Raw genomic sequence first — 18,088 nt, forward strand, 5'->3', positions numbered from 1 at the left:
GCTATGGCACGCAGCATTTCAATAAGAGAAGCTGTCGGGCTAATTGGTGCTGATTCATTGTAAGTTGACAGCGCTTAGACACACGACAGGGCACAGAACACACAAATGACGACGACACACACACTGGTGCTGAAATTCAACTTCATTCCAGAACCGCCCAAAACACTGCTTACATACTCAAGACAACCGGGACGAACGCGAACTGGCGGCAGCACTTTTGGACAAAACAGAGAACTCAGTGTTTACAGATGCAGCTTCAGACCCATTGACAATCGCGCAACATTTGCTGTGGTGTCGCTTCATGATAGCTGAAAAACTACGCATCAGTACGACCACACTCTGCCAGCTCGCTGAAATCGAGGTTTCAACGATCTTGGCTGCAGTTCATAAAATAATAGAGGAGGTATTAAGTGGGAGGATCCGGAGGCTGAGTAGTTATATATACGGACCGCCGAAAAGCCATCAAGCGCCTTAGAGACACACCTGGAATGAGCACAACCTTGGGCAACATCAAAACATGGAGCCATGTACTCTCGCGAGACCATTGCTTGGAGTTGAGAGTGTAATGTGTACCGGGACACGCGGGCGACGTCGGCAACGAGCCGCGCACGCATTGACAAGCGAGATTATATACGACTACCGATTCGTCCCATGCACACACTCTGTCCGGCCTGCACTAGATGATTCCAACCCTATCGCTATTATCAGCGCAGACTCCTGTTAATCCCAACCTCTTAACACCTAGGCTTCCCCGTGGTGCCCAAGTTCTCATACATAGAGAGTGATTGGGGCTACGCACTCACCGCTGATGCGACTGTCAGATGGCAGTCGAATTCAAAGTCCAGGCACCATAAGCTAGCAGCTGAGCCAGACGATCAGCAGGATTACAACGGTGAAAACGTGGCTGCAGTTAAATGCAGAAAACGCAACATGACGCCCGCCCAACGGTGCAACACATGTTGTGGGACTGGGCCATGTCACCACATTCAGTGATTGGACAACGCCGCGCAGCGATAACGCTCGAGCCTGATCCACGCTGCTACCCCTCTGGGTGCTCGCACTTGAGGCATGCACTCACGCCAAAATGTGACCTTCCTGATCCTACTACCCCCTCTCGCTTGAATAGGCCTTCGTGCCAGGTCCATTGATTTTCAGACTACTCCCTCAATAAAAAACAAAACCGACTAGCGGCGATGTTTGACGCTTGGGGCAACAAAAAATGGCATGACAAGTAGAAAAGTCAAAATTAAGAGGCCAAAAGGATACAACCGGAAGGGACGAAACCGGAACAAGGTGAGAACATTATAGTGAAGTCAATTTTAAACCGCCAACACGCGAAACAGGGGAGAAATAACCAGAACAATTTTCAAGAACTGGTCCGACAACGTGTAACAAAAATCTGGTGAATAAAGGAGAACAAAATGGTAATCGAGTAAGTAAACGAATAATGAGCAACATAGGTGAAGCCAACAATTAACACAGCTGAACGCAGAAGATGAAGCGCACAAACTTAAAGGTTAAAAAAGATGAAAACGCGCATGAAGAGCACCAAACACAATTGAGAAAAGAAGAAGAAAATGCTCGCGAACAACAAAGGTGAAGCCAACAATTAACATGGCTAAATGCAGACGATAAAGACCACTAAATTGGTGAAAGATTACTGAAGTGAATAAGTTCAGTGATTGTGTTCTGCTATCCTCGCTTGATTGCTGGCGGCTGTCTAGTCTGCTAGCCTGACAGATATCTCCGGTGAGGCCGTTACACTTTGGGGAATTGGTGAGAGTTTTAAACTCGAAAATAGGGTTCATGTTTCCATAGGTCTTGGATAACGTCCCTAGCCTCCCAAGGCGTTTGGCATCCTGGTTCAAAGTAGGCCAACCTAAAGCTCGGACCTTGAATCTTTTGAGTGATATGGAGTAAGCGTGACACCAGTGGCGTTTTGCCAATTTGAGAAGGAGCCCTGAAACTGAAAAACCTAAAAATAATCCAGGAGCAGCTAAAGGCTATCCTTAGTTGGTACTTAAAAAAATTTGAGGTGGGTCCTTTAGGCAGGAGTGGCATTCTCCGCAAGTTCTGAGATCAACATTGTGTGTAGAATTCGCTTCGACGCACATCGTTTGCATCACTACCAGTGAAACTTTTCATCCCTGAACAGCTTGCATGTTCAAAAGCTAATATATTTGGCATAAATTCATCGACTTCTTAGCAGGAAATGATTGAGTAATTTAACGATGCTGACGTGGGCATCATGCTACTCTTCTGGTGCAGCAAAGATAGTGCTGGCTCCAGAGTGCTGACAGAATCGATGATTGCGACATTTGCGGGAGATAACTGTCCATCAGAGGTTAAGGCTGTGCAAGGATACAAGGTTCGGATGTCGAAGCAGGCTTAACAAAGTCGGTTGTCTAAGTCATGGAGAAAGCACTTGAGGGAGTCATGGAGTGTTCTACTGAAGACGTGTCGCAGGTCACTTCTATACAGATTGAGCCTAACAAAATTGCAGCTGTACCAGTTGGCAAGAATTGTCTGCTCTAATATTGCTATAGACTCTGTAACTAGAGACTCTAGCCTGTCGTCGCCGACTCCTTCTGTGTCCATTAAAGTGCACAGTCAGGTTCCTGCGAATACCCACCTGTCCACCATGTGCCCATCAAATGTTGAGATCCCATGTTCATCCATGAAGAGCCACGCTTCTTCCTTTCCCTCAGTGTCTACCCGTTTTAACACTAAAGGCAAAATAAGTTCCCCTAATCTTCGGCCTATTACTGATGTCTTAAAGTCTTAAAGGAGCCAGAAGTAAATAGCCAATTGGTTGCATGCGCATCACCGGTGTGGACGTCTTGTTGTGATATCTTGTGTATGTGATGAACATTGCAGCGCCAGAAGTCATCAGTTAAAGCAGCCTGTTACAGCCTCCTGGATATTACAGTACCCATGGCGAGGTTAAAGTAGTGTAGTCAAAATGTCGTTCAATTGCATTTTCGTTTCACGATTACGGAATCGTATCTTTCATTTCAGCCAGGCCAGATATAATTTTGCTTCAAGAAACTTGGCTTTCACCAAATCACTCATTTTCGTTAAGACATTTCAGAACTTCAGGGTCCAGTACCACTAGCGGCCTGGGTGCCGGCTACCTAACGTTAATTTCTTCAAAAGCATTTCATCGGGCGAAGGCGTGACACAAAATTCTACGACTAGACTGGGAACTGCTTGCAGTTGATATCGCGATTCCACAGTGTGCTCCCCCCCTATTGCATTGTTTAAGTGATATTGTTCTAGTGATATATTGCATTCAAAGAACATACTGATTATTGCTGGCAATTGTATTTCTCATAATGTTCTTTGTGGTTACTATTCAGATGTATGTGGGTAGCGTCTTTGGAATCAGATGTCTGTAAATGATCTGCGTTGCTATAATGGTCCAGCCAAAACCGACATGCCAGTAGATTCTAGGACAGTCATTGATTTAACGCTAGAAGCGAATGCATGGAGAGTCTCATAAGGGCTACACCAGATTGTAGTTCGTCAAGCGACCGCTTCCTAGTTACGTTTATTATAGTACTCGTTCTCCTTAGAGTAATTACTTCTGAACAGAAATTCGTCACCCATAAACTCTTCAAAAAGCTTGCCAATTCCTTATTCTTCTCTATAGCATCATCTGAGAATTTTGAACGTGCTTAACAAACACTCTTTCCTCTTTAAGATGTTACTGAACCTTCGGTGTTCAGGGTTAAATCGCTGGTCAGTAATAAAATGTCGTGCTGATGGTAGCATACCGTTGCAAAAAAGCTACATGGAATAGCTTTTCTAATAACCAGTGTCCTCAAAATTGGTAAGCTGTAATTTTTTGCGGACGCATTTAAAAGAACTATTGATAAAGCTAAGGATCAGTATAATGCTAATATGAACATTGATCCCTCTAGTCCATATAATCGGAAGGCGTTGTATAGGTTCATGGAATGCAACTAAAGTTCATTTACACCTCATGTAACAGGGTCAGAGGGGATACCGCCCCAGGAACTTAAAATATAAACTTGAGCAGATAGCGACAGGCCTTGCTGTTAGCTATGAAGCGCAAACATTAGTTCCGTTACTTTGATCTAAGCCACGTGCTGATTTCATTGATGTTGAGCAATCGGAATTGCAATTTATAACGGCTGGTCTGAAACGTGCAGCTCCTGTGTGCGATGGTATATCAGTCGCTATGGTGAAACCTTAAGTGCAAGGCCACAACTCGGAGGTGCTGAATATTGTAAATATTTCCCTGTAGACTGCTTGGATGCCTGAAGACTGGTGAGTCGCTAAAATTACGATAATCCTTAAATATCAGAAAAAAAGGGTTTGAATTGGATAATAGTCAGACGATTTCTCTAATGGCAAACAATGTTATGACCATGAATGCCTTTAGTGATGCACAGATTTGATTTCGTCAAGGGTGCTCAATTTGGTCAACTCATATAGACTTGGAGAGCAACATTAAAATTGCAATGAAGAAGAAATAGATTTCCTCATTGGTCACTTTGGAAGAGTAGATACAGCAAAACATGTGAGAGTATAGAACACGCTATACCGTTGAATAATATAGACGAAATTAGGCCTCCTTTTCTTACAGTTTTCCATGGCGAAAAAATGCTTAAGGCATGGAAAATTTTTCTACACTAGAGGCTCTTTTAATTCTGAAATTTACCAACACACTAGATGTGTGACGCAAGAATCACTGGTGTTTCCATTGTTCTTATTGTATCAATGCGAGATTCCTATTCATCCTGATATGAAAGTGCATGTATATGTGAATGATATGGCCTTTTTCCCTTCTGGGAAAGATGTTCATTCGTTATTACACAGTTATTGCAAGCATATCTGAATGCCTTGAAGTTAGGCTGTGAGGCAAAAATAATTCCTAACAGGAAGAATTTCTCAGTACTCGTTTTCCCACTGGCATACCCTCTTTATATCTCCCTTGTCTATTACGGTTCACAGATACCATATGTTGAATCCTTAAAATATTTTGGTGTAATATACCACGCCCAATTACACTGACGGCCTCACGACAAAAGCGTGAGCGACCCCCTGGCCGCCTCGTTAGAACTAGTCGCGAGAAGTTCGGTATGCGCAGCGAAACTATTTCGTTTCTATATAAAGCTTATATGAGACCAATTCTGTAGTTCGGTTGCGTTATTTTCTCTGGCAGTCCCTAGATACAATTACGAACTTTGTTGCTTTGGAGAGGCGCGCTTTACGACTATGTATGTGTTTACCGAAAGTAGTTGCAAATGTAGTCCTCTCTTTAGAGGCCCTTGTACGAGGCTCGAATTTTCGTTTTGAGCCTCTCACTGTGCGAACCTTTTTACGAGCACTTGTGCCTCTGTCTAGACTGGCTTGTCCCATTTTTATTACACACCAAGCTTAGTTTCGCTTAGTTTTTGGATGACTATAGGCCGCAGTATAAGCAACCTTAGTTTTTAATTACTCCATCCTTGCGGTCCAAAATTGCAGTTTCGCTTAGGTAATAAAAGATGTCGATGATGTTCAAGCTACTTCTGCACTGTTCTTTGACCAGTCATTGCCATCAATGCAAGTCACCTGACAACCGCTTTAATAAATGACCACCTCGAATAATATATATTACAGTATCCACGAAACGCTGCTATTTTCAAAGGTGCCTCCCAATGCGATGAAAAAGCAGCAATTGATATTTATTCCCAAACACTCGATTAGAGTTCTTATGTACAGATCCCAGATTACGCATCAGTTTTTACCGCTGAATTGCTTGCAACTGGTTTGGCCCTTTAATAATTTCCTTGTAATATGACTAGCAACATCATACTATCTGACTGCCTGTCACTTTAACAGCGATGGGAAGCCCGAAGATGCGTCTCTTGAAGCAAACCTTTATGTTTTTTCTTGACATACATTTGCAGAAAAGGGCGTTTTCAATGGGTTCCGGGGCAATTCGGCATTAGGTCCATTATAATGGCTGATTTCTTAGTACATTCAACTCTCATTCAGCCTGTTGCCAGTGTTGTACAAAACGTTATTTTGCTAAATATATCTCGTTTACAACGGTTCCAAATGCTGCACTTCTTGAGCCGTGAGCCCCTCCTCGCGACTGCCGATTTTGAGCATTTAAATTTCCGTCGAAATATCCGGTATTGTAGCTGCGGCAATATGAGGTCTCCACGACGTTCTTGCGTAATAAAGCTCCTTGCCTCAATCTTTGTGTCGCTTCGAATTCACGCCGTCGAATATTTGTGCGTCATAGGATGACGTGGAAAGCATTAAGCATTATATCCTCTCCTGCCGGAGGTATTCTCCTCACAGAAGTTATTTAGAAATTCCTCTTGTTGGCTTCCCCTTCATGGATCACTGCCTTGTCGTGGCGGAGGGGCTTGCGAAACTCGATGAAGTCGTGAGCTCTGCTGTGTAGGGCCACCCAAGATAGACAGGTCACGGCAGAGAGTTCTGACAAAATGTGATTCATTGGAGAAGGTAATGGCAACCCACTCCAGTATTTCCTGCCAAGAAAACCCTATGGCAAGTCACAATACCTTTAAAGATATGGCGCCGGAAGATGAGCCCCCCAGGTTGGAAAGCGTCCCATATGTTACTGCGGATGAACAAAGGGCGATTCCTAGTAGCTCCAGGACAAATGAAGGGGCTGGGCTAAAGCCAAAAGGACGCTCAGTTGTGGATGTGTCGGGAAGTGACCGGAAAGTCCGATGTTGAAAGGAGATATATCACATAGCAACATGGAATGTAAGATCTATGACGCAAGGTAAACTGGATGTCGTCAAAAGTGAAATGGACAGATTGAACATTGATATCTTGGGTATCAGCGAGATCAAGTGGACCGGAATGGGCGAATTTATCTCCGGCGACCATTATGTCTTTTATTGTGGGCATGAATCCAAGAGAAGGAATGGGGTCGCTGTCATATTAAACAGAAGAATGGGCAAAGCAGTGCTAGGGTACAACCCCAAAAACGACCGAATGATTTCACTTCGGATCCAAGGTCACCCTTTCAACATAACAGTTATCCAAGTCTATGCACCGACCACTACTGCTGAAGAAGCTGACGTTGAGAGATTTTATGCGGACCTACAATGCCTTTTAGACCGCACCCCATCATCAGACGTCGTTTTTCTCATAGGAGACTGGAATGCTAAGGTCGGGAGTGAAGAAATATCCGGAATTATAGGCAAGTTCGGTCTTGGCGAGCCAAATGAAGCTGGGCAGAGGCTAGTAGAGTTTTGTCAAGAAAGCAACCTGACCATAGCGAATACTCATTTTCAACAGCACAAGAGGCGCCTGTACACATGGACTTCACTGGACGGTCTGTACAGGAATCAGATCGATTATATTCTTTGCCGGCAGAGATGGAGAAGCACTATACATTCAGTAAAAACAAGGCCTGGGGCCGATTGTGGCACCGATCATCAGCTTCTTGTTGCCAAAATTAAGCTTCGATTGAGGAAAACGCAGAAAACTAGAAGGCCTTTCAGGTATGACCTGGATTAAATTCCATTAGAATATGCTGTGGAAGTGAGGAATCGATTTCAAGAATTAGATCTAGAAGAAAGAGAGCCCGAAGAGATGTGGACTGATGTTCGTGATATAATACAAGAAGTTGGTACTGAGGTAGTTCCAAAGCAAAAGAAATGCAAGAAAGCAAACTGGTTATCTGAAGAGGCTTTGCAAATAGCTGAGGAAAGGAGGATGGCAAAAGTTATGGGGGAATGAGAAAGATACAAGGTTATCAATGCGGATTTTCAGAAAATAGCAAGGAGAGATAAGACTGCCTTCCTGAACATACAGTGCCAAGCAGTTGAGAACAACAGCCATTTAAGGAACACAGGAGCTCTGTATAAGACAATCAAAGATATCAAAGGAAGCTTCTGTGCTAAGCTGGGCGTGATAAAGGACAAACGAGGCAAGGACCTCACTGAAGCCTCAGAGATAAAGAAGAGGTGGCAGGAATACACAGAAGAACTGTACAAGAAGGACCCGAATGTGCAAACCCAACATAAGACGGTTGTGATTACTGATCTCGAGCCAGGAATCCTGAAGAGTGAAGTTGAATGGGCCTTAGCCAGCCTTGCTAAGAACAAAGCTAGCGGAATTGATGGCATTCCAGCTGAGTTGCTTCAAAACCTCAACCATGACGCTGTTAACATTCTGCATACATTATGTCAGAAGATTTGGGCAACCCTGCAGTGGCCACAGGATTGGAAAAAGTCAGTTTACATCCCCATTCCAAAGAAAGGCAGTGCCAAAGATTGTTCCAACTACCGCACGATCACGCTTATTTCGCATGCTAACAAGTTGATGTTGAAAATCCTTTAAGGTAGGCTGCAGCAGTATGTGGATCGGGAGCTTCCGGACGCGCAAGCTGGGTTTTGCAAGGGCAGAGGAACTAGAGACCAAATTCCCAACCTTCGCTGGATCATGGAAAAAGCAAGAGAGTTCCAGAAACCCATCTACTTCTGCTTTATTGATTATGCGAAAGCGTTTGACTGCGTAGATCACAGCAGATTGTGGCAAGCTCTCCAAGAGATGGGAGTTCCAATTCACCTCATCTGTCTCCTCAGGAACCTGTATGAAGGGCAAGAGGCCACAGCCAGAACTGTGCATGGCCTTACTGATTGGTTTCCGATCGAGAAAGGAGTGAGGCAAGGCTGCATACTGTCGCCCTGCCTATTTACCCTATATGCAGAGTGCATCATGAGGAAGGCCGGTCTGGACGAGTCTTCAGCTGGAGTGAAGATTGCTGGAAAACGTATCAACAACCTTAGATATGCGGATGATACCACTTAAATGGCAGAAAGTGAAGTGGAACTCAAGAGACTTCTGATGCGCGTACAAGAAGAGAGTGAGAAGTTTGGGCTTACACTGAACATTAAAAAAACAAAGATCATGGCGTCTTGTCCTATCAAGTCCTGGAGCATCAATGGACAAGAAGTGGAAGCTGTGACAGATTTTCTGTTCTTGGGCTCCAAGATTACCTCGGAAGGAGACTGCAGCCATGAAATTAGGAGACGCCTGCTTCTGGGAAAGAGAGCAATGGTTAGCCTTGACCGCCTAGTAAAGAGCAGAGACATTAGTCTGCCAACCAAGATCCGTATAACTCGTGCTATGGTCTTTCCAGTTGTGATGTATGGATGCGAGAGTTGGACTGTGAAAAAGGCTGACCGCCGAAGAATTGACGCGTTTGAATTGTGGTGCTGGCGAAGACTCTTGAGAGTTCCTTGGACTGCCAGAAGATCAAATCAGTCTATATTGTCTACCATAAACCCTGACTGCTCATTGGAGGGTCAAATTCTAAAGTTAAAGCTCAGCTACTTTGGTCATCTGATGAGAAGAGAGGAGTCGCTGGAGAAAGATTTGATGTTGGGAAAAGTTGAGGGTCGCCGAAAAAGGGGTAGGCAGCGAACGCGATGGTTAGATGGCATCCTCGAGGCACTGCAGATGAAGTTATGTGATGTTAGGAAGATAGTGAGAGACCGGAAAGCGTGGCGTGACATGGTCCATCGGGTCACGAAGGGTCGGACACGACTGAACGAGTGAACTGAACTGAACTGAACTTGTTGGCTAAGGACTGCCGCCCCCCCCCCCCCCATTCCTGTCCTTCTCTCCTTTGGTGCAACCGTCAAGAGGCATGCCCTGAAACCGCTGCGTTATTCCATAGCTAGAATATTGCGAACGGAAGATTTGTTTGTTAGCGCTACTCTATCTCGATTATACATATGTTGCTTGCATTTTTTTTAAATATCTTTCTTCCACTGAATACAATTCCTGTCACCTCAATACTTTACATATTATTTTAGCAACAGTTAGTCCTAATAATAAGTTATATTTCATATAGTCTACCTCGACGTCATGGATTCCACTCTTGCACATGCATTGAACCCTGGCCAATATCACTGTGAGTATGTGCCACATTCCCGAGACGAGAAAAATAGGAATGAAACGCGCATGAGTTACAAAGGTATGAACTCAACAACTAACACAGCTTAAAGATGAAGATGAGGGGCATCAAATGTAAATGGAAAGATACGATATCCACAAATGAGATCAGCGAATGTGTGACTGATGAAAGCAAAAAAAGTGAAAAAAAAATCCGGGCTACGAAAAGCAGATCCAGAAAGAAAGGCAACCTCTTCTTATGAGAGTGAAACTGAATGTGTGTTGTACGTACGCCCTTGAGCCTCAAAACCTTATCAGTTTCTACTGTTTCACGTGCCAGGTTATTCCAGTGCTTTTTTAACATCGTTTATTTAGAACATTGGGAGTCATGGCTTTTTTGGATCCCAGTTTCGACAGTGGAGCGGCATCAAGGTCGTCTGCATTGGGAACCTATGTGGCTGCTCGTACTCTGTCCGTCCTCGTCGCCGACTTCTACCAGGATATGGCGTGAACATTCCGCCATGGCTGACCGGACCAGCGAATTCCTGCGGCAGCAAATCCTGCCAAGTTTAAGTGCACTCGTGCCTTCTAGGAAAAACACTGCCAGGAATCCGGTGTCCCTTGTTTAAGGTGTCACGTCAGTCCCCAAGGAGAATGTTAAACGGTTTCTTGGTCACGGTCCAAATTTTTCTGTGGAGCCTAAGCAGACAAGCCCTTTAATTGCTGACCATGGTTAGGCAGGTCTCCAGTCTTGCACGTGGACAACGGACAGCGTAGATGGGTTGACGCGATTCAATTTTAAAAAAGTTTCCATTAGAAAAAAAAAGTACAAATTCGCATTTGAACGAGAATCATTTATTGTTTCTTACTGCCGACAAAGAAGGGATGCTCGTGATTTTACATGAACAAGCGTTCATGTTCAAGGCTGCCTTGAACATGAAGTATTTCAGCCAGCATTTAAAAGATGTCCTAACAGTTTGTAACCAAGCAAAGAAATTTAGCTGAAAAACTATGCAAATGACTGAACCTCGAAAAGCGGTCTCGTGCAATAGTAAGGGAACAAACAAGAAGAACACATACTTAGAAATGTTCTTCACGGCAAAAAGACACACTATCCGGTGTCCTCTGCGCCTTAATAATTGGGATAAAAATATCTGGCGGATAGAATTAGTTAAGTATTTGGAAGGCAACCTGAATTTGCCCTCTATTGATGATCCTTTTGTGGTAAAGAATACGGAAGAAGTCCCTCCGTTCTTGAAAGGGAATAGAAACAAAGCCTACCGCGCTTTTTCTATAGATGCAAAAGACATACTATACCTCAAGGTGACGTCATGAAACGCGCATTTGCGACGCTATCGACGAACATCTAGCCGTATGCTTCCACAATGAGTGTGGCTTCTCTGCGGATGGTTTCTGGGAATTGCCTTAGATCATGCATTGCCTTCGTGCTCAGCGACCTTTTCAGAAATCTCAGGAACCGCTTCAGACACGCGTTCAATAAATCTTCTGCTTCGTGGACGATTTCTTAGTTCTTTTATACTGCAGCAACGAAGTCTGTTTTTCAACAAATTTCTTACTTTTGACTGTTTATATTATTACCCTGGCTCCACATGAACTAACGCACAAAAGGCCGAACAATGATTCCATGCGCTTCCTGCAACTAACCCTCGAAAGCATGAACCTAACTTGAACCGCGCTTGTCATTCATTTCTGGAAGTCGACTTCAAGCATCAAGCTGACTTCGAAACGCCCAAGTTGGCTGTTGTGTTTCATAGACGCTCTTGCAGCCCATGGTAGACGGATCAAGTGACACTGGCTTTGAATACACAGCTAGGGTATTTCGCATGTTGAATATAACACAATTGGGCTCCTTTGAAGGGCATCTGAAACCTCATCTTGGGCTGCATACGACCACAACTTCAAGAGCATTGTGCTAATTTGAACTGCAGAGGATTTCCTCTGAGTCGCATGTTCTTATAGCTTTAAATTTTCTTTCCTGTGGGCGTGCTCATTTCTGTAGTAGGCTGAGGCTTATCTAGCGTATGCAGCATTAGGTTGTAAGATTTTTACACTTTGGAAAGTAGCATCACTGACAGCAGTGTGCATACAGGCAAAATGTGTTGTTACGTTCATGCAAGCTGGATGAGAGTTACAAATGGAACAACATTGTTGGTGGTAGCAAGATATTTGCTATCGTGTCCTCTACTCAGTGACATTATAATAAGTTTGTAGTACTGTATTTCCAGCTGCGCCTACTTTATCTATAGAACACACCACATCATAAAATGCACAAAGATTTCAGCACACGAAGTTGCAGTACTAATTTACTAATGTACAACACATGCCACAGTTATGTCGTTTTATGGTTCAGGACTGCTTCGTTAGATCATAAAAAAGCTCTGGTAATATATGGCATATCGATTGGAGAGTATTTATTTTCACTTTTTGTGTTCCCCACCGTATAGATTACATGTCCAGCTAACAAGGCACACAGGGCATGTTTATTTTTTCCCATATATAATATATTTACTTAAATATAAATGATTACAATTAGGATGCAATCATCACTATTTATCAGGCATCACCTGTTGGTGCTATTGCAATTGGGGCAGATACAGCAGCTGTGCTGCCAATTGCTGTGCAGCCACAATAGATATTTTCCATTACTTCCACGTGCGGCTCATCTACACTCTCATTTCGCAATGGCTGCATGACTGCCGAAGCTTCGGCTAATTACCAAATGATTCTTCGTAATCGATGAATGCTATGTATAAGAGCTGGTTATATTCCAAAAACCGTATCGATCTTTTGGTTCATTGATGTCCAAGTTTGTCTGATACAATTAGCGAGTATACCCTAGTGAATATTTTGTACGTAACGGATAGTAACCAGATTCGTCTGTTAGCTTTCAAATCCTTATCATCCATTTTATATGAATTAAGATAATGTTTCTTCCATTATTCCGGTACCGTCGATATCACTAGGCATGGCGTATTTTTCTAGCACGATGTCACCCGCCCGACAAAATATCTGTATATACTTGATCCTATCCAGCTGCTTCTCCCCTTTTAATAGTTTCTAAAGCTTTCTTGACCTTCTTCTTCGTCACTGGCGGAACGTCTGACTGCTTTTCACTGCTGAAAGTCTCATTATTGCCCTTACTACTTCGGCTACTGTATAGGTCAGTATACAACTCCTCGGCTACTTTGACTAACGTGTCCGTATTGGACTGGTGATGACCCGCTTTGTCCTTTAGTGTATTCATCTGATTTGTACCTGTGCCACATTTCTTCACCGCTTTAAAGCTATACCACCGTTCTTTAGAGCATATTCGATTTTGTCTTTGTTATGCTTCCTTATGTCGGACACTTTGCATCTATTGATTAGCTTCGATAGCTCTGCCAGTTCTATCCTTTTTGTCGATTTGGAGGCTTTCATACTTTAGTGTCTCTTATTCAAATGCTTTGTCCGCTTGGATAACTTACAGGTATCCTCTGTAACTAACCTACCACCTGTCTCTACAGCGCACTCAGTAATGATTATCGCTTCTACACTGAGGTCGCCTTCTTCGTTTAACACTGAATATCTACTCTATAGCGAGCGCCTGACGAGATCTTGAACGACAGTGAACGAAGACCAGCTTCTACAACTTTGGGCACGCCGAAAATAGGTAAAGATACTGGAAAAGAGGAACTGAGATTAACCGAGTGACGGCAGAGGCACGTCGTTATGAAAACTAGCTGGCTTATAAAAGGACGTCGTTTATCTCAAGAACAATCCGCAAGGCCCTTCGTGAGACTTCCCATGGCAGAGAAATGTAGCGGCAGATCAAATATCATGCAGAAAGTATTAGACTCGCATTACGGATCACACCAGTGGAGATTGCATATCGGGCTGCAGTCCCTTTCTTACCGGATAAGGCACATTATCCTGCTCATGCTGAAAAAGGCGGTGGTTGTTAAAACGGCGATATCATCCCCATTTACTAATTTGCAGTAATTGTCTGCTATCGAAGAAGCAAATGGCAATAGCGATTGGCATGACGGTGTTCCTTATGGTGTCTTCAAACATTCTGAAGGAGCCACGATTGAGAGCGTCTTAGGTATTATGGCAAGGTGAAACATTTCAACTCAGCCAAGAGCTTGGAAACTACAAGCAAACATTATTTATGGCTTATCGCACTAACCCCCATAATTTGCAAAATTTATAAAACGATCATAGGCACCTGCATGTCATGGCTTTTGGAAAGTCAACAGTAATGTCTTACTCGACTAACTGAACTTCGTACAAACCTTGGCATAGAAAATGGGTTGACAGGCCATGCATGTGTCGTCTCAGGGGCACGTTGCACACACTGTAGTGGCTACCGAAGCGGCGAAGGCATACCAAATCCTGTTACATGCCAAGATGCTTAACAAGGTGAAAAGGATAGAAATTCTTCTAAAGTTCATAAAAGCGGTCCATAATCTTTCTAAGCACCATGCGTTTCCTGAACGGGTAAGCAGATAACAAATTGGAAATTGCACCTCAAAGACGTGTGTCAAGTGTCAGTTTTACCGCTCTTTCTATTTAATATCGAGCTCACCTCACTGGCTTTTAAATGCGCTGAGATATCAGAGCTGTAATTCATTATTTACGCAGGTAATATAACGATTCGGTGTGCTCGTAAAAACTTGGAGACGGGACTGCTATCTGCAAGAGGCCTTAAATACACTACAAAAACTCGTCCAAGATGCAGGTCTGGATTTGTGTCACCAAACCTCCAGCTACATTCATGTTGCGAACAAAATTGGTAGAAACCGATTGGCAACGTAAAGAATCACCCTTAAGATTGGAAATCAGGCATTACAAGAAGTGGAACAGCTGAGAGTCCTTGGCCTAGATATTCATAAATCTGTCAAAGAAAAACAATACCTAGATATGAAGAACATTTTGTGGGCTAATCCGTGCTACGGTTAGATTATTACACTACAGAAATGCACGAATGATAACCCATCCTCTGCTGTCATAAACTCAATACACTTTTGGGGGAAACTACATTTAATCACTCTTGTGCCCTGTCCTGTCACGCAGAACAGCAAATAACGGCATGTGTAAGTGAAGTAATACACATAGTTCATGCTCGTCGCATAATCGAGTCGTGCAAAGATGTAATCAATGCAAAATTCATTTCTGGCAGTGGCTTTTGCGCTGTCTGTTCTCGTCCGTGGTCAGTGTTCTTGTCTGTCGCTTTTGAAGGCGATCCCGTTCTCGACGATAGCGTTCTGGCCAATTGGCAGCAGTGCTTATGGAAAGTTCTCTCGATGACTTCATTATGTCAGGTCATGCCTTCTTAGCAACACAGTTCGCAGTAGACGAGGGCGATATCCGAAAAGAAAAGTGCCGTTCAAGCACTATCTCCGGGTAAGCTATTATGCCACCTTTCAAACAAATGGCGCCATCTGACTGGCACCATTTGTACAAAAGTTGGCCGAAAACAGGCGTGTGTGGCGCGGCGGCGGCAATCGTTGGCGGCAGGGCGCAGACATTTAGAAACCCTTCCAGACGAACAGTTTCTCATTTCCTGATGTCATTTTGTGGGTAATGAATAAAAAGAGTATTCACAGTTAGTACTGCTTCACTTGACAATATTTTAAAGTAGTATACTTGCTACGAAAACGCGTGAAAATTGCAGAACCTTCTCGGATCCTCACTAGGGCACCTACGAATGTCCTGTACCTTGGGGGACTGAGCGGACAATGGGAGCTGTAAATGTAGCCGTTAACTGCATTTAAAGTCGACATGACTTAATTACTAAGGGCGACAAGGGAAGAGGATTTTTCCAAGTTACTGACCGTCAACAATAGAAGGGACCATTTTTTTTTTAACTGCAAGAAAATGCTTTACATCGTTTTCTGCTAGACGAGTTTTTCCAATAAAAAAAATATTCAACCCATATATGCCTGTATGACGCAAGGCGAACGTCATACAGGCGATAGAGCTTAATGGTTAGATTAAATTCCAGCTTTTTTTAATGCAAGGGGCAATATCATCTAACAGTATTGGGGGCCACCATCGCATAAGTAGTCTACCGTTTCTAAATCTCCTTAATCAGAAATGTACGAAACATGAAAAGTACATGTTTGAAACCTTGTTGAGTTAGATATCCAGCTTAATAGATCTATCAAATTCCCTCACGCGTATGTTACACGATTAAATATAGAAGACATTCCTGTAATTGATGACATAAAAGAATATAGTAGGACTTTTTCCAAAAAACCGTGTGAAATGCACCTCACGCGGATACAGTATGGGAAAGGGCACTGAGGTAGCCTTCAACAGGACATTTTCGTAGTCCGAAATCTATTTAGTCGATAGCAAACATTTAAAACCTGGCCTCACCTTCAATGGTGACAGCCTCCATTTTATTAGTATATTTTTAAACAAAAATTAAAGGTATGCCCTTGAGTGTGCATGCTTAACAGCGGAAATGGCGAAAGCTATATTACAGGACTGTTATCACTAACTCCATCGTCTAAGTCGTCCCTACTATTATCATTACTATCGCTACTATTATCGTTATCACTGCCAGTCACTCCATTGTTGTTGTCACGACTATTGTCCTCACACCAGAAAAAAAAATTATGATCAGTTTCTCACGAGCCCGGCGTAGCCTACCCTGCATTTAAACGCATGCATTTATTACCATGCTGAAAACGCCACGCCTGACCTAGTGGTTAGTGCGCGCGTAGATCGGAAGGATGATGGTTCGGCTCCTGGTGGAGACGAATTTTTTCTTAACGCGTGAACATTTCCTGCGAACAATTCCCGCGGGCATTTTCTGTGACCATTTCTGCAGCCAATGACTCTAGACAGGTGTCCGCCTGAAAAAATTAAGGAAACGTACATGTCTGAACCTATGCAGACAAAGCCAAAGCGAGCGACTCCTCCATGGATGTCTGCGAAACTCAAGGACGCCACAGCTGGGTCTTGATGACCCTAAGATGCCGTGGGCATTTTGAAGAGGAAGGTCCTAGGAGAGGAGCCAGGTGGGCAGCAGTGGAGGTGGAGGGAAAGTGTAGGAGGGGACTACAAGGCTGCGTGGACAGTGCGGCATCGTTTTAGGCAATGTTGTGCATTTGTGGAGATATGTACCTGCACGTATGAAGTTCGCCACGAGCGTGAAGAAGAAGCAGGTGTGCAGTGTAAAAAAGAAGCGAAGCAGCAGCCGAAGAAGAAGCCAGCACCACTGGCTCCTCGTGAACATGTGCGAAGAGCAAAAACTGGGCGGAGCGGATGTTGCGGGCTGCGCGGCACGTTCAGGATCATATTAAACGCACGCCGGGAAAACTACGGAAGGACGTAGTAAATATTTGGTTTTTGATATTTAAAATTTATAACTTCATTTCAAGTAATTATTCTTGTACTCAATACGCTATATGGTTCCGATAACTCATAGGTGCCATTGAGGCAGACATTGGCAACGACTTTCAGTGTTGTTTTTTGCATAATCTATATTGGTTCAAAGGCAAAACAGTTGAAAAAAAATTAAGATTCAGTCAAGATCGTCTTTTACGGGTGTGTTACGACTTCATTAACCGCTACCGTCTGCAACTGCCTTCTCAGATCCTTGTTTGAGTATACGCCCCTTGCTACTGGCTTAATCACTTATGCCTCAATTTGTGGCTCTGTTATCACACACATAACCATTGGCAGGCAGTCGTAAGCTGCCACGTTAACGTTAACTAACGCCCCAGATATAAAGTCTACCTGTAACCAAGCGGTACGAACGTGCCTTCATGTGTTAAGGATAGTATACCTCTGTCTACTTAGGATCCCGGATGTTAAGTTACCATTCAGTTCCCGGCCATTTCACCCGGCCATGAGCACGTTCACAATTTTTTTTCTCAAAACTTTGAACCCAGATTTTCTAGAGAATCCAGCTATCCACGCCACTTCCCCCCCCCCCTCAATGATGTGCTGCCTTTTCTAGTACCTCATTAAGCCCCTCAGTGATCATTTAAAAAATTAGCTATTGCATCTATTGCATATCCAGACATAATGAGGTAGCTCACTTTACAGACATAAATTTGGATATATAGCAATGATCAAATCTACAAGCTAAGTTAAATGTTAAACGCAGGCAATGAGCACAAGCTTCCTGTTTTATGAAACAAAACCCAACTTTGAAGACTGTGGAGCCTTT

The sequence above is a fragment of the Amblyomma maculatum genome, chromosome 6, assembly GCF_055883805.1.
Source record: "Amblyomma maculatum isolate TAMU_Amacu chromosome 6, ASM5588380v1, whole genome shotgun sequence".
NCBI lineage: Eukaryota > Metazoa > Arthropoda > Arachnida > Ixodida > Ixodidae > Amblyomma > Amblyomma maculatum.